This window comes from Primulina huaijiensis, chromosome 1, assembly GCF_012295235.1.
Source record: "Primulina huaijiensis isolate GDHJ02 chromosome 1, ASM1229523v2, whole genome shotgun sequence".
Classification (NCBI taxonomy): domain Eukaryota; kingdom Viridiplantae; phylum Streptophyta; class Magnoliopsida; order Lamiales; family Gesneriaceae; genus Primulina; species Primulina huaijiensis.
The window spans coordinates 23,165,729-23,193,000 of record NC_133306.1 but is presented as its reverse complement, the minus strand read 5'-3'; the positions used below and the strand labels follow the sequence as shown (position 1 = coordinate 23,193,000).

Genomic DNA, 27,272 nt, shown 5'->3' with positions numbered 1-27,272 from the left:
AAAGAAAATTCTATCACGGCAACAAGAGGGTGATAATAATTTTGGAGGTGGTTTTGTACCATAATGGAATTTGGTGAAAAAAGAGGATGGAAAAAGCATCTGGCTCCGTGGGACTACCTGTAGATGGGTAATTTTAAATGAGCTAGTTAATAAAGTAATGCGGGTCAGAGTTTCACATGTCTATCTATTGACATACTGTTTAGAGATGCATATACGTGGATTCAAAAGTTTTCTTTCTTTTTTTCAGATGATGGAGGAAATATTTCTTCATTTGTCCAGTTCAAATTTAGCTGTTCCAGCAATGGTTCAAATACTTGCAGACTTTGCTTCATCTGATGGTTTGCTATCTCTACAAGTTTTTTTTATTCAGAGCTAAAATTGTGATTTAGATTTCACATCTGATTTCTGTCATCCTTCGATATAATTGTATCCTTTATGTAGCCTTTCAGTTCACTTCACGGCTCAAAGGTGTACTTATGAGAGTTCTGCCCATTCTAGGAAATGTGAAAGACATCCACCGGCCAATCTTTGCTAATGGAATGCTATATTTAATTATCCTGTTCTGTTGTTGGTGGCATGTGGCGTTGATGCTATTATCTCAATTGCTGTATTATAAAACAAATTATAATATATTGTATGGTGTATCTTGTGCAAACACGATCAACTTCTTTAGAGAAAGGATGACATGAGATAGGTTATCATGCTTCCAGATCAATGAAATAGCTGCACAACAAGTTGGGCTTTATATCAGTTCTCAGATAAGGGCATGATGCCTGGTTCATATTCCTTCATCAAAGTATTAAATGGCTGTCTGTGTTGAATTTCTTGTCATGTTTGACAAGGTAAGTAAGTGGAATGTTTTAGAGCACAGGACCCGTTGATACTAAATAAAAGGACTTGAAAGAGGATAATGCTTGGTGATGCATGCTCTGTGTTTGAAATTACTCTAATTTTGTGTTCCATTATGGCATTTGTTGGTCCTTGGTCGAAATATCCTCACAGTACTGGTATAGGTGACATGCACTACATGTAACGACGACGATATTTCTCTAATTTATGTTCTGGAAATTTCTTGTTTCTTTCCAGCTTTCAAGTCTCGGTGCCAGGCCTGTTGGCAATATAGTGTTGATTTTCCATTGTCTACAGTTATTGATGGTGATGTCACGTGAGGCCTATTAACTTGCTTATGCTATATTCTGTCACTCATAATTTAAAATTGTCTCAGTTGATCATCGTGTTCTGAATGTGTACTTCATGCAGGTCTTTCCTGAACTCCGCATTTGAGCTTTTATTGAGAGTTTGGGCCAATGCAAGGGATCTCAAGGTTTCAAATTGGAAAATTAGATTTGCTTTTCTCATCCATCTGTCTTTGTTTTTTCTAGATCAAGAGCTAAAAAATACAATTCCCTGTTTATGAGATACATGCCACAACAAATCTTAGATGATATTCATGTCTTGTGTATATTTTTGTGTTGTATGAGATAACTTGGGGATATCTTCTTGTTAGATGATTGTATCCACACTTGTAGAAATACCTTTTAAGAAGATCGATTTCAGAATTCCGGTTCTGGAAATTTGAATTTGTTTCCGGGCGTGAAGAAAAAAATTAATGTTTCTCCTTTGTATCATCCTTGATAGTGTCGGTGGGTAGTGAGTTTCTACAGCTAAAAATGAGGCATAAATAGCTGTAATTCTTCAAGTTTTGTGCCTAATGTGCCTAATTTGGAGGATTACAGCTGCTGCCCTTTGGATCATCATCAGCTTGCACCAACCCTTATTTTAAGTAGATTAAAATTCTTTTTCAGTTGGAGGGAAAGTAGCAATCCTTAGTTGTGTAAATTTGGTTTTTTTTGGACTATAATTTTTCAAAGTTTGATTTTCATCTAATACCTTAGATTTTTTTTTTGAATGATTTTTTTTTAAACCTAAAGTCAGTAAACCCATCAAATATTGTTTATTTGATACCGATATCCTTCTACGTGGCTTACATGACAAGAATAATACACATCAAAATCTACCTAAACAAAAATGAAAGAAACGACAATTTTGTTTTTCAATTTTGAAATATTTGGTGTCATTTTCCTTTATTTTTCCCTAAATTATTACTTACATGGATTTTGAAGTGTATAACATGGTCTTTATTTTTTCTATATGAGTCATATAGGAGAGCATTTGTGCCAAATAAACAATATTTGATGAGCTTGATAATTTTGGGTGAAAAAATGACCAAAACAAATTTTTTTTTTTTGCAAGTTACTGGATCAAAACCAGATTTTGACAAGTTACAAGACTAAAATGAAAAATAGGCTAGCTTAAAATTCACTCGTCTATGAATTATGAATCGTGCAACTTAGTGTCATGTAAACAAAATTGGCCTCAACCTCTAGTGTAAGTTTGTAGGAGAGGATGGTTATAAGTGGGAAAAAACTACATCTGACATGCCAAGCTAGCTGAAGGCATATTCTGCTAATTTAGGAGAAAATCAAAGTTTTTTCGTTCTTTTATGAAGCAATGTTTTTTTTGTTCTTTTATGGTCATCTAATGTTTTTTATTTGAAGTTAGTTTGAAAATCATGGTTTTGTTAAATTATTATTTTTTCCTGCAGGTCCGCATATCGACAGTGGAGGCTTTGGGTCAGATGGTTGGTCTTGTAACTAGGACACAACTGAAATCGGCTTTGCCAAGGCTCATACCCACTATTTTGGAATTGTAAGACTGGCTGTGTGTTTGGTTTCAGTTGTAGATATCAATTTTTATTCCCTAAAATAAGGTAAAATATTATCACCACATTTTCAATCTCATGCCAAGAAATGTATTTTAATGAGTTTTTAATCATTTTTAATTCCACTTTTCACCATTTCGAAGAAGTTCTTTATTATTACATATTATATTTATTCTTATTATATATTTTGAAATATAAATTTTTGTTACTTTTAATCATTGTCCACATAAATATTAATATAATTATGAAATTGAAGTTGACATGATTTCATCTATAGATTAAAAATTGTGCTTTATAAAAAAAATTCCAAACAGAAGAATGTAACATTTACTTTTTAAAACTTTTTTTTATCTCTAGAATCTTTTTATCTCACAAATTCATCCCAAATAAGTATTTAACAGAACATATACCCAAACCATAAGAATGGAACCGAATATTGCGTACATGTTCCACTTTTTTACTACCAATTTCATGAATAATTTGGTAAATGTATCCAATCTTATGTTCCTTTCTTCAGATTTACAATAATGTCAAATGTAATAACACTCTAAAAGGATCTTTTACCAATTTTCTTTTAAGCTTCTCAATATGAATTGAATAGAAATACCATGACATCAAACTTAGATTGCGACAGCAAGAACTCAATTTGACTCGGAAACTTGACCCAATGATTATTCGTGCAGCCGCAAATCATATTTCACCAAGGTTTATGGATGATTTGGACACTTATTTGATAAATGAAAGATTTTAAGTTCCACGTACAACTAATTGATCCGCATGGATCTTCGTAACTTCTTGAACTTAATCCAAAAAGCCACCACATTGAATGCAACAGTTTGTGATTCCAAACCGTCAACATTAAAATTGGATGATGCGCTATCAGTATAATTGGGGCAACACAGTTGTAATTAACTCAATTTTTTGTCATAGCTAGTCTTTAATATTTCTTCCTTGTCTTCTTTATTTAGGTATAAGAAGGATCAAGATATCGCCTTTGTGGCAACATGTAGTCTCTACAACCTCCTGAATGCATCTCTACTTTCTGAAAGTGGTCCACCATTGCTTGATTTTGAGGTCAGTCTAGATTATAGACTTTTTCATGGAGAAGATTGAACTTCTTGATCTTTAAGCTTGTTTGATATTTTTGTTGAAATAAAGTGTTTAGCACGTATTTTTGTTTTTTGTTTTTCCATCAAACTTTTGGATACAGTACACTTCCAAGTTGTTTCTCTTTTTGTCTTTTCCGAGCTTCCTTTTCGTAGGTTGTCCCATTGAACATTATTTTGCGCATTGCCTTTTTAATGCTTTGATGTTATCTTGCATAGTGATAATCTCCGGTCATTCTTTCAGCAATCTGATTCACTTTTCCTTAACTTGTATCAGAAGTCTCTTGCTTAGACTGTAAATGGCATATAAAAGATTCCTGCAAAAAATGACGTAGATACTTGTATGGATGAGAAGTTTATGTTTCGGAATTTTCATTTTGTGTTTCTAGAAAAATTTCATGGTTTGACAAGTAAGATAACACTACTTTATTGGTGATTGAATGCTAGAGTCTCTAAGTTCGTCTTTTAAGGGTCCTTGCATGTACTATATATTTGGATACATTACATATTGAACAGTCGACTTCTTAGGAACTTGAAATAATTTAGATTATGTATCAACTTTAAATTTTATCTTACATAATTATAATCTTCACTTATTTTATTGAATTTATCAAGGCTTATATAAGTTTGAAAATTTGCAGGACCTTACTGTCATTTTATCAACGCTTCTTCCAGTGGTTTGCATCAATAGTGACAGTAAGCAGCGTTCTGATTTTTCAGTGGGACTAAAGGTGGAGTTATAATGAGTTTTTTTACTTACAAACTAAATTATTGGGTTTGACCACCCATCTATCTTCGATGCCACTAGATTACATTTTTAATACCTTTCCTAAACATTTTGTTCCTATTTTAGTTTTTCCCCCTTTTTATTACCACCTTTGCTCATATTTTTCCACACTTTGTGTGGATCCACAAATTCATTTAATTCCAAGCTGATTTCTTTCAGAGCACTAACTTTGGGTTGTAGATCCTAGGAGATGGTAAATTTTTTTTTTTGATGGGCGTCTTTTTATGGATTTTATAACTACTATGCCCAAAAATTTTCATGGACTTGTATTCTGTTGGGGAATTACACCTCCGAAACGATGCCAATCACGATGATAATAGTACTCAAAAATGCGGAATAAAATAACCAACAAGAACACAAAGATTTACGTGGTTCACCCAATATAGGCTACGTCCACGGAGCACTGCAACTTTTATAACTGGAAGAAATATTACAACAAGTGTATACACCAATACACTCAATATTTCTCACACTCCCAACCCGAGTATACCGAGAAAATAATTTCTCTAACTCACACAAGAGAATTCCCGCACTCAAGAAAAAAATACACTCTTTTTTTTCTATGCACTCTCTATTTATCAAAGCTAAAAAGCTTTTGATTTTGGGATACAATAACTGAAGGAATTGAGCTCTATTTATAACTAATTCCCTCGTCCAATTTTTAAAATCAATCGATGTGGGAAANAGACAACCATAATTTGGCTGTTCGCGAAGCACTTGCGGAGGTAGTTCTGCATGGAAAATGTCAGTCATTGTTGATCTTCAACTTGTTATATATTTGTTAACTTACATCATCTCTTGCGTCTATGGCATAGTTAATTGTCGTTATGGCTTCCCACTGTTACTTGGTTGGTCCACCAGGAGAGTTCTTTGTAGAATATCTTGTACGACACTGTGCAATGCCTGATTCGGACGGTGAAGCCAATGAGAGCTCCAAGGAATTCAATCAGTCGACTGGCTCATCATATGCTGTCCTATACAAGAAGACAGAGGTCTGATCTTCTTGGAACTTAGTCACGTACTCTGTTTCATTGATAGATCTTTACAACTAATTTTCTTGCAGGATGCGAATTTGATAACTTTGCTTTTCTTATGAAGTTATAATTTTATCTTATTTTCATTTCATTTGTAAGCTATGCAAATAATAAATTACGCTTCATAAAAAACTACCATTTTTTCATTAGTGCTCCATATTTGAACTAGCACCAATATAATGATACTTTAATATCCACAATTATGTTATACTTTCATCTACCGCCCAAAGGTGCTTTACTTTAGAGGATTAATGGCCGCACTCATTATTCTCAGTTCTTCTGGCTAATGCAGTTATTAAACTTAGTTATTAATTTATATTATCAAATGTACTGAACAATGCACTGAACCCAATAATGGTCCGAGGGGAAGTTTTCTAAATTGCAAATGAGGAATAAATGCAAATACCACAATGATTGTCTATATGCAATTGGTTTTTGGTGGATTTTTTTTATTGTTAAGAGAGATTGATCTTTGCATGTGGCTTGCACCATTGTTCCCCAATAATGCTGTCTTTTTAAGGAGAAATACTTCTTTCAAATGACTTTAGAATTTAAATCGCGATCAGTTTTTAGATGCCTAACTGGAAGATTTTTTAAAGATATTTTAATCAAACGTTAGCTATGTTTCTTTTGGGATGGAATAATTTTTTTTCCATTAAGAAAATTTTTCGGTTTCCAATCTCATTTCTAGTTGACGAGGAAGACAATTTAAAATGCAATTTCTTTTGAGTAAAAAATTGCATTTTAAGTGGATCTTTCCTCATAATGTGAAGGAATTTTGTTCGGTCCTGTTTGTGTCTGTGTAGTAAAATTGCTCTTGTATATAATCTTTCAAAAATTCGTAATTGTTGGTGCATATTTTCTCTTAAATGCTAAGATCATTCTCAGGTAAATTTTGGAGGCGTCAGTCCAACAGATTTACGGGCAATTTGTGAAAAAGGTCTTCTTTTGATAACAGTAACTGTTCCTGCGATGGAGGTCTGCTACTGTGTTTGATCATTTTGTTTTGTGGTTTTGGTTTTCTCTTGGTACTTGTTGCTGATCATTGCTGATTATGTTTCCAGCTTGTGCTCTGGCCATTTTTGCTGAAAATGATCATTCCGCGAATTTATACTGGTGCTGTTGCCACGGTACGTTATATGTAATTGAAGTATGAAAGGTAGTTCGAGCATTCCCATGTAATATATCTTTGACCGTTTTTTGACATTTGGAATAAGATTCTTGTCAATAATTGGCAGATCTGTCATCTGTCAATTATATTGGACGCTTTGTTATTGTGTAAGCAAGCTAAACTTTTTGTATAGGTTTGCAGATGCATCTCAGAATTGTGCAGAAACAAAAGTCTAGGTGATACGATTCTCTCTGATGGTAAAATTCGTAGCGGTATTCCTAATCCTGAGGTTTGATATCCCCTGTATTTTCTTGTGAACTAATAGTGTAATACACTTTTGGATATAAATGCATTCATACAATTTTGTCATTATATGAGTATTTAGGATCTTTTTGCACGGCTTGTGGTACTTCTTCACAATCCATTGGCGAGGGAGCAGTTGGTGACTCAGATTTTAACAGAAAGTGTGGTTTTATGTCCTATTTGTTTAATGCATGTACAATATATTACAAAAATATGCAAATCAAACGCAAACCTGTACCATGCAAGTAGGCAATATCAGTAAATCATAAATGAGCATTATTGTTTGTGATCATTCCTTATATATGTTACTTTTAGGATACTTTGTCTTATTTAGTAGATCTGATCCTAAAGTGCTATCTGACGACTTACTTTTTCACTTTCGAAGAGCCTGCTAATATTTACAATCTATTGTATCTTACTCCATGAGGTTTTAAGGGAATAGTTTGGTGCCAAAGATCCAACATATTATGTTTTTTGTATCTTGCGCTGCTCACTAGTTTTTCAGGGAAGAATCTAGTGCCAAATCCGACAAATTTAATTTTTCTCATCACAGTAGGTTGACTTCTGATTAGGCAATGAAAAATATTCCTCTTGTTTAATGGTCACCTTAATCATGGAATATAGTTGATGGTTGAATGTGGGGATGAATTTGACTTGTCATAATTTCTCTCAATTTTGATGGTATATGCCAAAATCAAATTATGAGTTTGATACTGGCATCTTAGGTTGAATTATTAGACATTGGATTTCAAATTATTTAAATTCTCTCTCTTTTTTATTGCAATGAAAATGGAAAGCAAGGATGAGGCTTTGTCTCGTTTGCTTTCCGTGGAAGGATTTTCCAGCTCTTGAATCAAAATCAAACATTATTTTCTTATTTTTGTTTTCTTTCTCCCCCCAACCAAAATAAAAAAATAAAAAAATCGATCTTCTTTTCATTTGACATCTATGATTCTATGTTGGATTTGTCAGATGATTGAGGTTTGTTTCTTTGGATTCTTGGCTGTGAGGACTGAGAACCATGTCTGCTGGATTATGTTAACAATGATGGGATTGTGATCTTATCCTTTGTCATCCTGTTTGGAAAGTGGGTTGATTGCTGGTGTGATAAGGATTCTTTAAATATAATTGTTTTCGTAATTAAAATATAATTTTAAATATACTTAAATAATAAAACTTTAAAATAAAGTAATAAACGGTGTGATTGCCTGGATTGTCTAGGGAACCGTAGATTAGTAATTAAAATATAATATATTATTTTTTTGTTAATTTTTAGTTGAGTTTTAAAATATAAATCTATGAATTAAATAAATAACAATCAGCTAAAAATAATTTTTATTTCACTAAATATCATATCATGAAATATATTATCTAAATAAAAATATAAACAAAATTATTAATTGAATTAAATTTTGGTTTTTTCGCTCTATTATAATTTGAAACAAAACCATACAAAAACTTTGGTTTTAACATTTATATCCAAATTTATTTATTGATTATTATGGTTTTAAGTTGATTAATTATTAATAATGTGAAATACAAATCCACCAAATCGAAAGCATATCGCTCGGAATTATGCTACACTTTTGGATGAAGAAGAAGAAAAAGAAGAAGAAAAGATACCGATGGATACAAATCAAGCGATGGAGCTGATGATAGAAATTTGGAAAATGAAGATGGCGATTGTTTTGTTATTTGATATTTCATCTATCACATTTTCAAAGACTTTTGATTTTATTTTTATTTATTTTAGAATATTTTGTTTTTGCACTTTTTTCCGTAAAGTGTGGGTTTCATTTTGCGTTTTAAGCCCCAGACACTTGAGTGTTTTTTTGCTTTTGACAACTATGGTCTCTCCATTTGGATGACCTTTCTTCTTGAGTAGACTTTGAGTATTGTATTTGGGGAACTTGGTTGGGAATTAGGTTCTGGAGTGGCATGAATTGGGTCGACAAATGACGTGGGATCCCAATTTGGAGATTCTTCGGTGTTATGATCCCTCTGAATGGACAAATTGGGGTATAAAGCTTCGTTCTCGAAGAAAGTGATGTCGAGAGAGTGAGAACTTTTTGGAGGTCGGGGAGCAACATTCTTAGCTCTTCTGGTTGGGGAAATACCCAAGAAAAATACATTTGATGACCCCAGGATCAAGTTTCCTATGATTTTGGGAATGGATATTGACGAAGGCAATACACCCAAAGATATTAAGGGGAATAGAGTTAAGGAGATGTGCATAGGGAAAGGATTCGAGGAGGACCTCGATAGGCGTTTTGTAGTTGAGGACACGGGAAGACATGCGATTAATGAGGTTAGTGGCAGTAAGGACTGCATCACCCCAAAAATGTCTAGGGACATTGTATGTGAACAAGAGAGAGCGAATAACCTCAAGGAGGTGACGATTTTTGCGTTCAGAAATCCCATTTGTTTGAAGTGTGTCGACACAAGAACTTTGGTTTACAATGCCATGGTTGGCCAAATAAGTTCCTAAGACTGAATTAAAATAATCACGAGCTCGATCAGTGCGTAGAACTTGGATTTTAGAAGAAAACTGAGTCTTAATCACGGAATGGAAATGTTGAAATATGGAAGTTGTTTTGGATTTGTCTTTCATTAGAAATACCCACAAAACTTGAGCATGATTGTCCACAAAAAAAAAAGAACCAACAAGTACCCGTCACATTTTTTATAGCCAGTTTTGGGGCTTTCAATATAAAAAGCCTATCCGACTTGGCTTCGCTTATTCCTTTATGCATCTCCAAGCGTCTAAAAGTTCCGTACTTTATAGGTTTGATGGTCCCCAGATGACATTGTGGATTGAGTTGGAAGGGCGTTGATTGTTTGTACAATTGTGATTTGAAGGTGTTGGAAATTTGGCAAATATCACACTGAAGTAAACATTATGTTTTATTATGAAATAGAAATGAGAATAATTTGGCTAAGTAAAGAAAGTTCGGATGACCTAATCTATAATGTCATAAAAGAATATCATTGTCTTTATTAGAATTGAAAACAAAACAAGAATGAGGAAAAAGTGATATTGTAATACTCTGATGTTCAGTTTTGAAAGAAGGTTACATCTGGAGGAGAAATAAGCCAGAACGCAGGCCAGGTCCTGAAAAAGACAAGAGTCAGCAAAGGATTTAGTAGTGCAATGAAGATCAGCATTAATCTTGCTAACAGATAATAAATTATCCACAAGAAGATCAAGGACGAAGAGCACATATTGTAAACAAATATCACATGAGTTGTATAGAACCAGCACCAAATATTTTAGAACTAGAACCATTTGCAATCCGCACAGAACTAGACTCCCTATATGGCTTGTATGATTTAAAGAGTGAAATGCAGTCATATGATCAAGGGCGCCTGAGTCAACAATCCATGTAGGGCACAAGGTCTGATTCGAGAAAAAGGCAAGGGGAAATTCACCTTGAAGGGTTGCATTACCAGAACTGAGAAGAGATGGAGATGATGTTGAATTTTTGGCATAATTCTGCGCAAACAAGCGCTGAAGAACATCGAGTTGCTCTTGGGTGAATGGTTGCTGCAAGCCTGGAGAATCATGTGTTGTAGGTCCAGCTGAATTGGCACGTCGTTCCCTGCTTGGCTTCCAGTCGGCTGGTTTGTAGCCAAGATGCAGCCACGAACGTCATTGAGAGATGGATTGAGTCCAAGAAAAAACTTGAACACCCGTTTCGTTTCCACAATTTCCTTGAATTTTGGTTCATCAGTAGCACACTTCCGAATAAATCTAGCTGCTGCCTGAGTTTGGTGAGAACGTTGAAGTATTCCGTGACAGTGTCCTCACCCTAGCGAACGTCATGAATTCCGAGGTGTTGTCTCGGGCAGAATGGGTATAGCGGACATTCCCAGATTTTCTTGGCAGATGTGTACAGAAGGAAGTTTTTCCCGATATCAGGAACCATTGAATTGATGAGCCAAGACATAAGCATGTTGTTCTTGGAGTTCCATTCCTTGAATTTGCCATCAGTTGACGCTGGACGTTTGGAGGCACTGGATAAGAAATCTTCCTTTCCCTTGCCGCATACAAACATCACGATGGACTGGGACCATTAAAGATAATTCTGGCCATTGAGTTTATGACAAGTTATGGACGGAATAGGTGAGAAATCCGGTGTGAGTGCAGACGGGTTGTGTTGTGCCTGCTGCTCGGAATCTGAAAGGGACGACATGTGGCCGTATTTTGTCATGGCTATGGCTAGGGTTCAGCCTGAACGTCTGATACCATGTAGAAAGATGTGTGTTTGGAAGAGAAATCAGATTCTTCATGCTATTAAACGTACAATATACAACATGGGATATATATAACAAAAGAAATAACAGACTAATCTTACAATTTTAAATATCTAATCTTTGTTTAAACTTTAAATAAAAATATTATCTATCATGTCTGATTATCTTTTATCCAAGATCTTCAACAAAACTTATTTCGTGTTTTATTATAGCTGCATTTGCGTCTCCAAGTCGTGATGCTTTGTGCCTGGGGGAGAGGATCATGTTATATCTTCCTCGCTGCGCTGATCCCAATCCTGAAGCTAGAAACATTTCTGCACAGGTTTGTTATTGGCTATGCCATTGTGTAGTTATGCTTAGTTTTTGACCTCGGTCAAATATTAATTAATCGACATGCAAAGATTGTTATTATGTTTTTCTGCATCAGTTATTGGTTCTTTGCTCTTTCTGAATATTTAAAGACGAGACTATATCCCCCTCAGACATCAGGATTCCTCCATGTCCCCCCTTATCCTTTTTTCACATGGCGCTATGTGGATATTTACCGTGTTCTTCAATATGACTTCCATTTAAACCTTTTTTTGGGGGTGTTTTTTTGACATTTTCTCCCAATTTGCAGATTATTAATTTATTTTTCAGTATATCTCTTTCATTACCAAGGTCTACAAACTCTATTCTTGGACTTGATATTGAATCGTGTTATATTGCTTTGTCTGCATTAGAGGATGTTATTGCTATCTTAAGGAGTGTAAGTCACTTCTTTACTCTCTTATTCTTGCTTGATTATTTCATTCACTTCTTTAAAAAATCAGAAAGAAAAAATGAATTTTTTTAATCTTAAGTTTTATAATCTCCTTTTATGTACATAGGATGCTTCACTTGATCCATCAGAGGTATTTAACAGGATTGTTTCCTCTGTATGTGTATTATTTTCCAAGGATGAGGTAAGTGTTCCAAAATGTAAACTCTGAGACATCCTTTACCCTTTTCTGATAGTTAAAGATATAATCTCTTTTTTCTCCATTGGTTATATACAGCTTGTTGCTGCACTACATGTTTCCTCAACAGCTATTTGTGACAAAATCAGGCTATCTGCAGAAGGGGCAGTTCAAGCTGTGACTGAGTTCATCACAAAGAGGGGAAATGAGCTGAACGAGGTTGATATCTCAAGGTTGTACACGATTTGGGATCAAATTTGATTTTGTTTTACATGCAATTATATGTTTTACTTTCACATTGAATGCATCTGTTATTAGCTGTATATTTTCGTACTTGTGAACAGGACCACACAGTCTTTGCTCTCTGCTGCAATTCATGTAACTGAGAAATACCTACGTCACGAAACTCTTAATGTTGTATCCTTCTTATTTATCTCAATCTCAATCTGCTGATGGTGTTGGACTGTTTGAAAATTTTCTTTTGTGATTATCGTTACTGGTTATCCTGTTGGACTTCGAAAGCTGAAGTGATTTATATGAAACCCAATCAGTTCTATGGCCTTGATGAATTTCTTTAATGTTGAAAGATATCCTCTCTTGCTGAGAAAACCAGCTCAAGAATTGTTTTCAATGAAGTCTTGGCTGCTGCCGAGAGAGATATAGCCACCAAAGATGTATCTAGACTACGTGGTGGCTGGCCAATCCAGGATGCATTTTATGTGAGTTTGTACATTGGTATTAGAATCATATCATTTGGTGATCTATTAGTTATTTTCTAACATTTGTTTGCACCTCTGTCTGATATGGTCTGAATGAGCTATTAGAGCGGGTGTGTTACCAAGTTTTTCGAATTCTTAGCGAGAAAAGTGTGTTTCAAAGTCCTGTATTTTGAGTTCATTTCTTGATTCACATTTGCTGATGTTCAATATCATTTCTTCATATGTTCCTTAGATCTGATTCATATTGGTTCATGCCGTCATCCTTTTTGATTATTGAATTAACAGTTTTTTGACGGTGCGAGGACTTTTTTGGTTATATCTTATTATCTGCTTTCTTTGGTTATATTAGGTGTTTTCCCAGCATTCGGTACTTGCATATTCATTCCTGGAGCATTTAACTTCTATCCTGAATCAGACATCTATCTTTCAAGGTGACTCCGGGAAGGGAGAAAATTCCAACAGGTTTGGGGAAGGTCATTTGGATGATAATATGTTGAACGCTGCTGTTATAGCACTTACAGCATTCTTCAGGTTTATTTTGTACTGTGATTTTGTTTTCCCTATGCCTCTGGGACGATCAACAGTTAATCGTTCCATATGCAGAGGTGGTGGTAAAGTTGGAAAAAGGGCCGTTGAGCAAAACTATGGTTCTGTCGTTGCAACCCTGGTGCTTCACTTGGGAAGTTGTCAAAATTTAGCGAATGCTGGTCAGCAGGAGCCACTACGGTATTTAAAACCATTTTCTTCCAACACACTTGCAATCCAACTGGAATTAAAAGGTTCTTGTTTACTGACCTCCTTTATTTGGTTGTCAGCACACTTCTGGTTGCATTCAATGCATTCTGTGAATGCGTTGGCGATCTGGAGATGGGAAAGGTATGCGAGCCTTGGTTTAGTTGTGGTTTTATGGAAACCACCCTTCATAATTCATAAATTACTCCTAGATGTGAACAATTTGGTCTATTTATGCTAGAGAGGGAGATGCAAACTTAATCTTTTTATACCAAAATGTTTATCTTTTATATCTCATGGGAGGTAGATGTAATTTTCATTAAACATTTTATATCTGAGTTTGACAACGTAGAATTGCATCTTTTTATTTGCAGATTCTGGCTAGGAACAGAGAACAAAATGAGAGGAGGCATGGATTGCTCTCATTGGGGACCTGGCTGGGTGTATTTCAATAAAAAGGCCGAAAGAGGTAGACATTTAACTATCAGTTCCAGTTTTGTAATGGATGAAGTGGACAAGCAACTTCATATCAACCAGTTAAATATTCTTCTGTGAAAGGTTTCATACTTATGCAACCTTTTCTGTGTCTAAGAAAATGGGATCAAGTTTATTTTTGCACTTAGAATGAAATTGATCACACTAAGAACTACGATAGCTGAAGGAGCATGTTAATCTCTAGTTGAGTTTTCAATTGTGGTATCACGGAGATCGAAATATATTATTAACTGCAAATTAGATCTGTTTGCTTGCTGTTTTTTAACCTTTTATAGTACATGTTTTCACAAACTTTATAGGAACGATAATCCTGGAGTACGTGTATAAGACTATAGGAACGGCAATCTTGGAGTGTACATGCATATAAGCTGATGCTATTGTTTGCATGATTCTTAAATTTTATATCCGTCTTACCTTCCCTTGTCGCCACTATTAGGTCTCTGCAATATGTTTGATTTTCAGCAAATCCTTAGACCAGCCATACAGATTTCTGAGGGAAGCCGCTGCTGCCGTGTTGTCGGAGTTTGTGAGGTTTAGGTATACTTAGAATTTACACTATTCATTTTTTTAAGACACATTAGTGTCCCCTTTTTTAAAGGTGGTGGTTTGTGTAATATTTCTGGAAGTTGTGTGATGGATGCAAATGATTTTTATAGTGTTGAGTGATCATTATGTTTAAAAAAGTTGATGTGACGTGTAAAATGATCAGTTGTTTGGGAAAGAGTGAAATAAGGAAAGTGATGTTAAGCAAACTTTCTCAAAATTGTATTGTGAAATGAAAATTTCATTCCGAGGAACTCACCAAATAGATGCTTTGCCGTTTAGCTTATATTCTTGACAAATATATTAGTTTTATTTTATTACCAATGTTAGCAGTATTTGGAGGTAATCCAAGTAATTTGTATCGATGAACAACACCTATTTAGATTTTTAAAACCTAAAGTTTCCATTATAACATAATAAATTCTAATTTATTTTATATTTTTTTACAAATTAGGGATTACTCAGTGCTACTGATTTTGTTATTTGTTAGTTCAAGCTGAAGTTAACTACAGTTCATTCATGTGGTCGTGGTTTTTCATTATACAGCGATTGCATTGCTTCTATATTGGAGCAGATGGTTGAAGGACTGTGTCGACATGTTTCTAATGATTCCCCGACTGTTAGACGCCTAAGTTTGAGAGGACTTGTCCAGGTAGTTCAACATATTTCTAAACTCGATGGTGCATGCTGCTGTTTTGACTACATCCCTTTTTTTGTCCGGCAATTGCTTACATGTTGATCGACTTTTTTAATCTAATCCAAGTTATAAGGCATGTTTTGAGTGCATATTCCATAACTATATCTGGAAAATCGGAGTAGTTTGAAAGTACATTCTGCTGCTGATATCTGACGGGGGAAAAACACCATTCTTTTCATAAATTTTCTCAGTTCACACTCTTAGGTGTTACCTCTACTTTCCTCATAATCTAGTGCAGCAATATACATCAACCTCGAGCCAAGGTTCCTCATAAATTATAGTGCGCCTTGCTTCGATAAGGCTTGCGCCTCTGGCTCCAGGACCTTTTTGAACCTTGCACTTGGTACAACTATGATATACATAGAAAATTATTCAAGTTATTTTAGTGAGTTAAATTTGGGCAGAAATGAACCTTGGTTGACACATTCCAGTGAGGTGATGCGTACACAAGAAATAGCACAAGTATCAAAGAACATCGTGGTCCAAATAATGGATAATCACAAAAAACACCTCATGATTCAGTGTCATTAGATTATTCAATATCCAAACTATTTTTATGCACTTATCAATACGTAGTTAATGTCCTTATGTCCTTGTGTGTGGGTAGACCGTGTTATTTGTTCTCTCTGTGTGCCTTGCAGATGCCACCAGTCCATGTTGTGCAGTATACCACTCAAATTCTGAGTGTTATAGTTGCTTTGCTGGATGATCCAGATGAATCAGTTCAGCTTACTGCTGTCTCATGTTTGCTCACGGTGATTTTTTATGATATTCTTTACAGTATTCATTCCTCTGGCTATGAAAAAGAACTTACTTTGATCTATATGTTTATGCATATTTATTACGCCGATATTACCTTCGTAGGTTCTTGGATCATCTTCCATTGATGCGGTGGATCCCATTTTGCTGAACCTATCTGTTAGGCTTCGCAATCTTCAAGTAAGTTCCTCGCAGAGCCATTATTATACTCTTTGTCGCAGTAGATTTAGTGGGGAGTTCTCGATTTTCATCTGGTCATTTGAGAGTTATAAGAACTTAAATGGGTTGCTGTTGAACCAGTAGTTCATAGGCCAGTGGCCCAGCTGAGTCAGTTACATATCCTCTGTTGCATGATGAAATTAACTTTTGTAATACTTTTATTGCTTCCATCAACATATGGTTTCCTGGACTGCCTCTGGCCTTGGGTTTGATAACTCTTGACCTATTACATTGTACGCACCATTGCTCTTCTTTCATCCTGCAGCATTCTACTTTTATGAAATAAAGAACGTGATCTTGCGTTCACTGATTATTGATCACTACTTTTGAGGCTAAACTTGTAAAGATTCGGAAATTTTATTTTTAACTCTTTTTTGTAAATGTGTGCTCACTGAACAAGGAGATTTATCTCTGGATGAAGGAACATATGATGGCTATTCTTTTCGTTTAGATGTGATACTGTTGCGCTTAATCATGCAGTGAAGTACGACTTTTACAAATTCAATCTGGTGCAGCCTGTTAGTGAAAAAATGGCTGTTGCTTTGAAAACGAAAGACAAAATATGATTTACCTGTCGTTCTTTTATTTGTTGTTTCTGCTTTATGAGTTCTATGACAGCTGCATTGAGCTTCTGTGGGATCAATTACTAAACTCTCCTGATGTTTGAATTTGTTCATCTACACATGGATTCAGGGTCTTACTGGCCTTTATTTATTGCGTGTGAGAGTGAGACTGCAGAGCCACGACTCGGATAAACTTCGAATGATCAACTAGATATGTGGAATACATGCATTATTTTAGAGCAAGGCTATCTTTACTGAACGCTAGAAAGCAACCTACATGGGTGGGGGAACTATTCTAATACCTTTCAGTAACTGAAATACAACCAGGGATTATGTAGCACACCAAAAGAATATAATATCCAAACATCACTAGGGGATCCTGGAAGAAATACGTAGATATGAGCACCCTATCCGATTCATCCTGTAAAGAACTTTGATGCTCCTGGGAAGCATATCTTCTGAAATAATTGAAACCATTTTTCTTCGAAGGCTGCATTTGCTGGTGCATCGCAACAGTGTTTCCCTTTCCTGATATGTGTGAGATAGTTGGACTGGAAATTCTAGAAGAATGGATGAATTCTTGTCCGGCAGTGATTTAGTTTCCTGTCCGAATGATCGGATTGGATGATGGCCGACAAGACAAGCAAATCTGATTCGAGGTAGATTGAAAAACAATGATGTAGGGGGCAAAATTCCAAACTGATCATGGTAGGTGTCAGTTTATCCACAAGATTAGAACACATGATGATGCTGTGGCAGTGCTCAGAAGATTGATGCTATTGTTATTGAACTTTGTTGAACCAAAATGCAGAGCCTTAATTGCTTTTTTTGCCTTTTTTTCCTCGTATTATTTTGCCTTCAAATGTTCAAATTCAGTTTATGCTGTTCTTTTGAATTAATTGGGAGTCACAATCAATCGTCAAGTTTGATCTTCTAATTGGTCATAAGCCTATCAGTTTATATGGATTCCTTTTCTTTTTACAGATATGCATGAATGCTAAAATCAGAGCCAATGCATTTTCAGCACTTGGAGCACTGAGCAGCTATGGGTTTGGGACGCAGCATGACGCATTCCTTGAGCAGGTCTTTTAATCACTGTGATCTTGTATCGTAGCCCATTTTCATTCAGCTATTCTTTAAAATGTTAAAATTTTTGTTATCTTAATTTTTTATTTTAGTTAATTGGTTTTTACAAATTTGAAAATTAATATTACGTTAACCCATAAGCAGGCCAATCATAAAATTACAACTTTGAAAAATAATATTACGTTAACCCTTAAGCAAACCAATTAGAAAATATACTCAAAACTTGGACAACATATGCTTTGAATTCAGCAAATATACTGATTATATTTTGCATTACTCTTAAAAAATAAATCTGTCATTATCATCATCATGATACAGACGTTAGGTTTAAATTAGGCGGGGTTGGTTTTAGGGATCTTTTCTTGGGGGGAATTGAATTAGGGGTTCAACAGTAAGGCCTTGTTTTGAAGTTTCTCATGAAATATTTTGGGGAAACAAGATTTATGTCGTTTTAGATAAATTGAATTGTTACTGTGGATGTCAAATCATATCAGAAATTTTTCACTAGTAAATTTTTAATTATTATATTTGGGTTAAAATATAATATAATATAATACTCATAGATATTTTTAGAAGGGATGAAAGAGTGAGTTAAATGTATTGATTGTATTAGAAATGCGAAAAAGGGCGAAAATGTTTGAAGACGAAAATGGAAAAAGATGACAATATTTGATTTTGTTTTTAGGGTTGGAAAATTGTTCTCAGAAAACAAAAACAAACTAATGAAAAGTAATTTTCAAACTTCTACTATGGCTGAATCATAGATTATGGAAAGCGGGATACACTTACCGGATGGCTGGCATATGGATGTTTAATTGGAGCGAATCCTTTCGATGTTTTCCAAAGTGGTCTCACAGCAACACCACCCATTCTCCCATACATTAATAATCACTGAAGGCCCGGAAAGACAATGAGCAGGGAACAAATGCAAAACATTAATATTAATAATCAACCGATATCTCTTTCTGCTAGTATTGGTATTAGATGGGCTAGCTAGGATGGAATTTTATTGTGTTTATTGTTTGTGAATGCATAGTCCATTTTTATTTTGGAAGTAAACCTATGTCGCAAATCTCCCCTTTTATTATTGTCTCGTCTTTAGTGTCTTCACGATCTTGCGTCTTTTAGGTTGTTGAAACCAGATTTTTTTTTTTTGTATTTCTTGTTTACTCTTTTGCTGATTCCAAAGCTTCTCTTTGACATGATCAATTCAAGGTGCAAATAAAAGACTATTTACTTTTCCAGGATCATGCAGCCTTTCCACGTCTAGTGTTACATCTTCATGATGATGATCTTGGGGTACGACGAGCTTGCCGGGTAATAATTCTTCACAGTTCTTTTGCTATATTGTCTATCTTATGCAGGGAAAGACCATGAATCACTTCACTTTTCCTCACAGAACACTTTCAAATCCGTTGTTCCTCTGTTAGAATTTGATGGTATGGCTGCTCTTGTCAACACTCATCGTTTTAGTTCTGATCATCGGTACGTACCAACAGATCCACACCAAGGATTTTTTTTAATATTTGTCTTTTCTTGTATACATACGACTCTTTTGTGCATCTTATCACATCAGAAGTGACTACGAAGATTTCCTGAGAGACTTGGCTAAGCAATTTACTCAGCGTATGCCTTCTTGGGTTGATACATACATGGCTTCAATAATACAGGTCCACATTTTTCTACGAGATTTTTTGCTAATGCACATCTTATGCGTGATTATGGATGACAGAAACGGGGAGAGAAGAAAACATGCAGTTGATTTTTATTCTGCATTTTAAAAATCAGTTCTTAAGAAGATTTTTTCATTCGTAAGAGTTGTCAAATTATTCGTCCATATTATTGCTGGTCACGTCATTGATGTGCAGGCTTTTGAAGCTCCTTGGCCGGTGATACAAGCCAACGCTATTTATTTGTGTTGCTGTGTCATTTCGGTTTCAAATGATCAGCATATTTCCGCCATTTACCACAGCCAGGTTGTCATTTGAATCACTCTGTTGATTCTGTTGAAATGCAGCAAAAATTTTATATTAAAACATTTTGTGTCGTCTTTCTTAGGTATTCGGAATATTGGTTGGAAAGATAAGCCGGTCATCTGACGCAATTGTTAGAACTACATGTTCCTTGGCCCTTGGTTTATGACTGAAGTCAACGTATCCAAGTTCATGGAAAGTTGCTCGGCTCGATCCGGGGAACTCTGTCCTAGCGGGAAGTGAGTCTGATTCTTCTAGGAGGACTTGAAATGGTACTGGTTTGCTTAGGCATACAGGTTTTGACAAGAAGAGAAGAATTGATGACATCTTAACTAGAACCAGTCACCCCCATTGAATGTGCCACAAGAAATATGGTTCTTGGATCAGCAGCGTCATCGGTAACATTCCTTCACCGAGCAGTACGAGGAGCATTGCTTTGTTGATGAAGATGGCTCGAGTGTGTATATAGATGCGAGCTGGTAATTTTTGTGTGCGTGTGTGTATATGCGTGTAGCTAAAGCCCTTTGTATGTTATGTCATGTAGATAGAGACTGGTTGTGTGTATTTCGTTGCTCACAAGACACTATTTTGTGTAATTTCCCAGCATCTCAATTGTACGCAAACGAAAAGCCTTGTTGTAGTTCTTACAAATACTTTTTGCTGTTGTGCGTGAGTCCTATATAGTTCTGTTTTACGTGCTAGCTTAGAAACGCTACTCATTCGGTGAATAGGGGTTTGACTCGCCGTAGGGACAATTCTAGGTGTTGTATGAGTATTAAATACCATAAAAACAACGCGTATTGTCCATCCGATGATACTACGTATAAATTTTTTTTGGTAAAACTAGCAAATATGACGTGTAACACACGTGGATGATATTTTATGTCAACATAGTTGATTTCATATTGAGTAAGTCTCTTGTGAGACAGTCTTACAAATTTTTATCTGTGAGACATGTCAACTCTACTGATATTCACAATAAAAATTAATATTTTTAACATAAAAAGTAATATTTTTTCATGGATGACCCAAATATGAGATCTGTCTCACAAAATACGACTCTTGAAACCGTCTCACACAAGTTTTTGCCTTTCATATTTTATGTTATCAAGTGTTTTAGATGAACATTTTTCTAGTATGTTTTTGTATCTTGATGACCAAAAAAGAGCTATATTATATTGTTTTCAACAAAAAATATTTGAACATGATGACAATAAAAAAATATAAAACAAATATGATATAATATTATTTGTTACGTACAAGAGCTGTTAAGAGATGGCCGAGTTAGTAGAGTTGATGAATGCTCGATTTTTTCTGCAAACACATTTTCGGGTGAGCATGTCGCATATGATTTGTTTAGTACTATTTACTTGACTAGCATGATTTGTATGTTATAATGTTAATATGAGGATTTACCCAATGTACACCAATTGCTAGCGAATGTTTGTTCACATGTCATAAAAAAAAATTACAAGAAGTTGCACAAATATTAACTTCAAACTTATATTTGTATTAATATAGGTATCACATTTTTACTTTACGAATGTTATCGTCAAAGGCCACTCAATATTAACTTCAAACTATATATTTTGACATCTCCAAATAATTGGATACAAGTATTTAGGAGGTGAAATCAAATATTTGTAGACTCGAATTAGGTACTCTTTGTATCGATTTATGTATCATTTTTTTTACTTCACAATTGACACCATAAAAAACCATTCAATATTAACTTCAAACTATATTTTTTGATATCACAAAATAATCGAATTTGAGTATGTAAAAGGTAATGTGGAATCAAATTAGGTATTATTTGTACCAAATAAGGTATCACATTTATACTTCACGAATCTCATCATCAAAGGTCATTCAATATTAACTTTAAACTATATAGTTTGACATCCTCAAACAATCAAATTTGAGTCTTTAAAGGGTAAAATCAAATATATGTATATTCAAATTAGGTATTGTTTCTATTAGTTTAATTATCACGTTTTTCCTGCCTTACGTATGCAATGAATCTAAAAATCAATAGAATTGCTTAATGTGCGAACTTCAAGCTCGTTGCCTCCATTCGAACAAATTTCTTCATCGAAAGCAAACCTACATTTTAAAAAGAAATCAATAGAATACTTGAGCAACCAACTCAATTTTCGTTTAATGACAATTCAACATCCATTATAAACTCTAACTCATATTTTAAATATAATTAATTAACTAATATACACGATCAAACTTAAAAAATAATAGGTTCATGAGAACTCATTGAAGGATAAATCAAGGTGAACAAGATATGAAAGATTACCAATGAGACTATTGAGTTGTCAAGAAAATCGATTTTCTTGAAGAGCCATGTTTGATGTTTCTCAAATTCAAAAGATGGGAACATGACCAAAAACATCATTTGCGACTGCAATAAAATCCCACGATAATGTACTATCCCAAGTCTCGCAATGAGAGAAGCCACCAAAAAAATTGTGATGAACTTAAATCAGTTGAGAATAAAAAAAACAATAAAAAACATAAAAGTCATATTGCTAGATTTGCTTGTCACAATTAAAGCAAATCATCAAACACTTAAAAGACATGACATTTGAACAACATGGTTAAACTTGAAGCATAAATTCAAAATAATCAAACACATAAAAAAACATGATCCGTGAAAAACATACTAGCTCAAACTAGAAGTATAAACTCAAAATAAAAACTTCATATTTCAACAATTTCAAATCCAAAATCGTCCAAGTATATTCGATTTTTGAGTTGTGGATTTCAGAATTAAGAAAAAAACGAGGATGTCAACCACCTTACATTGCTGAGCTTAACCTTGAATTGCATTTCTTGACACCAAATGAGAATACGATGGATGAGACGATGGACAGGATTCGGGAAGGGGCCGATGGGATTGCTTGATAGAGAATACGATTATTTGGGTAAATGTGTATAAGATTTATATTTAATAAATATGTAAATATTGAGCATTGGTAGAGGGATTTTACCTCAATTTTGCCATATATTTTCTTAGCCTACACGAAGATAAAATTCGTGGGTCCACCCCTGCTTGCATGTATATGTGTTCAATTCTAAGGAGTATTTTCAATGTTAATTTACATATTCAAGAAACAAAAATATGAAATCAACATAAAAAAAAATTGACAAAAACTTGTGTGAGACGGTCTCACGGGTCGTATTTCGTAAGACGGATCTTTATTTGGGTTATCCATGAAAAAGTATTACTTTTTATGCCAAGAGTATTACTTTTTATTGTGAATATGGATAGGGTTGACCCGTCTCACAGATTAAGATCCGTGAGACGGTCTCACATGAGACCCATTCAAAAAAATTTTGGCTCAATGAGCCACATAGAGTGGGAATTTTTTCTTTTTTTTAAAAAAAAACTTGTTTCTTTTCTCATATTGAACTTGTTATATACATTTTGTGGTAGAATAATGCACGAACATATAATTTATTATATTTCAAGTTTCTTATTATTGAAAAAAATATTTTTCCCCTGGATTTTGAGATTTAAATTCCACTACGAAAATTTAAAATTTTTGAAAAGAAAAAAAACAGATAAGATAGCTGACATAAGAAAGTAACACATAGAAAAGCCTATAAATATTTAAAAAAGAACAAGACATAACATAGTTCGAAAAAATCAGATCACATAATAACACATAGAATAACTACAAAATCAGTACACAAAAAGAAGATAACTCATATAACATAATAACATGAGTAAATGAACTTCCAATTTAAATAACACCACATAGATAGTTTACGAGCTCTCATTGACAACTTAACAAAACATAGAAGGAAAAAAGGGAAAAAAAAAAGAATGAAAGAAAGAAAGAAACATTATTTAATGATCCTATTAAACTAATATAAAAAATATCATAAAGAACTTCATGAATATGACAAATTATAAAAAAACAAAAAGGTAAAATACTAAGCACACAAATAAAACTCATATATTTATAATAGTAATAACATAGATAATAGACAGATAGATTAAAATTAAATTTAAAAGTAAAATTAAAATAATAAATTAGCTTGATCGAGTTAAGTACATTATTAATGATCATATTAAACTAACATATAAAACGACTTTAAAATGTAAAACAAGCAAAAAGGTAATATAATAAGCTCACAAATGACCGAATCATCTCCCTTCGTCTTTCCATTAGTACCTTAATATTAGTAAAATTAACAATTTTTTTAAATGTATTATGGTAAGGATTTTCCATAAATTTGACTGCAATGTATAAATCTAAGTAATTAAAATTAAACTTAAACGTAAAATTAAAATAATAATGAGTTAAGTACCCTGTTTAATGACTCTATTAAACTAACATAGAAAATGACTTAAAAAACCTTATGAACATGACAAATTGAAAAACAAACAAAAATGATAAAATTGTAAGATCACAAATGAAACTTATATATCTACAACAACAACAACAACAACAACAATAATAGAAGTAAAGTTAAAATAATAATGAGCTAAACACACTATTTAATGACTCTATTAAAGTAACATGAAAAATAACTTAAAGAACCTGATGAACATAACAAATTGTAAAACAAACAAAATGGTAAAATAGTAAGCTCACAAATAACCGACTCATCTCACTCCGTCTTCCTATTAGTACCTTGATGTTAGTAAAATTAACAATTTTTTTAATGTATAACAAAAGACACGACAACCCCTTTTCGGGAGTCAGAAACCAAAGTACGAGACAACAAAAAATCACTATATATGACATAGAAATGCAATGATGTCATGCATGAATGCAATGCATGGATATGTGCAAGATATCAGGATGCAAATGATCGATATCAACACGCATACATAATATAATCGAGCTTGTCCACAACTCGACAGACCGTGACTGGGATATGGCATAGCCTCTAAGCCAACAACTACTTAAGCCGGATCGAATCAAGGAAGTCAAACATCTCCATGACACAATATCATACAATATGGATCTCAACCGAAATATAATCGGATCTCAATAATAGACAGATTAAATATAATATGTTCAGTGGTATTGATGTATCTAACTTAAATAAAAAATGTGTGTGGACAAAATAAATATTTTATTTTATTTTACACATCAATTACCATCAGATAATATGTGAGTCAGCATATAATATCACATAAATAAACAAATAGCAAATAAATCAGACACATGATCATCAGATGCCTCTGTCAGACATCGTGAAAATAACTGATCTCTATGTATCTCAACCAATTTACCAGTAATTTAAATCCTCAAGAAATCCTGGAAATGCCAACTCGGATAAACCACTTGAATATTAATTTAAATGATCTTATTATCATATACTAAACTCGTAACCATTTAAGGCAAAAACTTGTGTGAGACGGTCTCACGGGTCGTATTTGTGAGACGGATCTCTTATTTGAGTTATCCATAAAAAAGTATTACTTTTTATGCTAAGAGTATTATTTTATATTGTGAATATGGGTAGGTTTGACTCGTCTCACAGATTAAGATCCGTGATACGGTCTCACATGAGACCCACTCACCATTTAAATTCAACTAAAATTTTAAATTCAACTGTTTAGGCATTTAAAATTTCTAAAATCTCAATATTTCAATCGACTAACTTTCATAATTTCTTAAACTTTGAATTTTATCTAAAAAATTCACAATTTTCGATTAGTTTATTAAGTAGAATTATGGCGATAATAACTATCATAATTTTATTATTTTTTTTTTTTGAAGGACTATCATAATTTTATTAAATTATAACATTATTAGTTCAACAAGAAATTCTAGGTTCTGTCATAATATAACTCTAACTCGCACAATTCAAAAACCTTCAATAATAACTCAATAATTAATCAATATTTATGTGATATTTGCAACAAAATTGAATTAAATCAAAATATTACATTTCTACCATCGGGCAGCCTTCTAACTCACCAAACCAAGGCTGAAAATCGAACCTAAATTCTAGGCTAGTCGGCAAGACGGCGAACTCGCCGGAGAAATCGCACAGAAAACCAAGTTTCGAGCTTTCTGCAAAATTTTGATATCAAAACAAAGCTTACGACATAAGGAACATAACTCCTCAATCAATTTTGAGTTTTGAGCAACGAAAGGCGTCGAAGTTTGGTGGTTTTCGACAAATCGCGATAAAAGTGGGCAAAATAGGTACCAATAGAAAGCTTAGGTTAAATTATAGTTTAGTCCTCATGTTTCCGGTTTTAATAGGTTTTATCATTAAATCTGCGACACATCCATCAGTTATTTGTGTGAATTCTCAAATTCTCAATGTTAATGTTTTGAATTTGGCTCGAATTAGAGCACTATCTTGTAATAATATGCACGGTGCTCTTCTTCAGACTTTCTGTGCATGCCTCACACTTGTCCAAGAATGTTCTATTTTGTATGTTCTGTGTCATTGTCACCATCTTGACCACACCCCACAATGGAAAACGTTTCGAAAACGTTCTCAACTCAACATCCGAGTCGTGTATCTAAAATTCCCTAGTGTCGAAGCCGGGCTCCCCGAAGGGTGCGAGAATTTCGACATGCTCCCGTCGATGGATTATGTGATGAAGTTTTTCGTAGCTGTCGGAATGTTGAAAGGTCAGGTTCGAGAAATCATGAAAGAACTCGAACCCCGGGTTAACTGTTTGATTGCTGATAAGTGTTTTACACGGCCCTCGAATGTTGCTAAAGTGTTGCATATTCCTAGACTTGTGTTTCACGAGACTTGTTCTTTTCTCTTTTATGCATGTACATGTTGAAAACTTCTAAGGATTTTGAGGCTATAGCTTCTGATTTCTAGTATTTTGTGGTGCCGGGATTGCCTGATAAAATTGGAATCACCAAAGCTCAGCTATGGGGAAGCGTTAATCGGTCGAATTCGAGTTGGAGTGAGATAAGGCACTAAATGATACAGGCTGAGGATGAAGCGCATTAGTAAATACTTTTCAAGAATTGGAGCCCGAATGCGTGAAAGAATACAAGAAAGTGAGGGGTTGTAAAAAAGCTTTGGTCTGTCTGTCTGTCCACGGTTGGGCGCCGCAAGTGATGATACTTTCTCATGCATCGGATGGAACTCGACACTTGAAGGAATTACCGCAGGCTTGCCAATGATGATAACATGGCCGGACAGCGAAAAGTTTATCGTCCATGTGATCAAGACCGGAATTAATGATAAATGATTATAAGAAATAATTTGAACCACTCAAAGT

General features: G+C 34.2%; 1 pseudogene; it reads left to right on the top strand.

Annotated features, from left to right (window-relative positions):
* Positions 1-803: 803 nt before the first annotated feature.
* On the top strand, positions 804-20,738 carry LOC140972619 (protein SHOOT GRAVITROPISM 6-like; annotated as a pseudogene).
* The last annotated feature ends 6,534 nt before the right edge of the window (positions 20,739-27,272 follow it).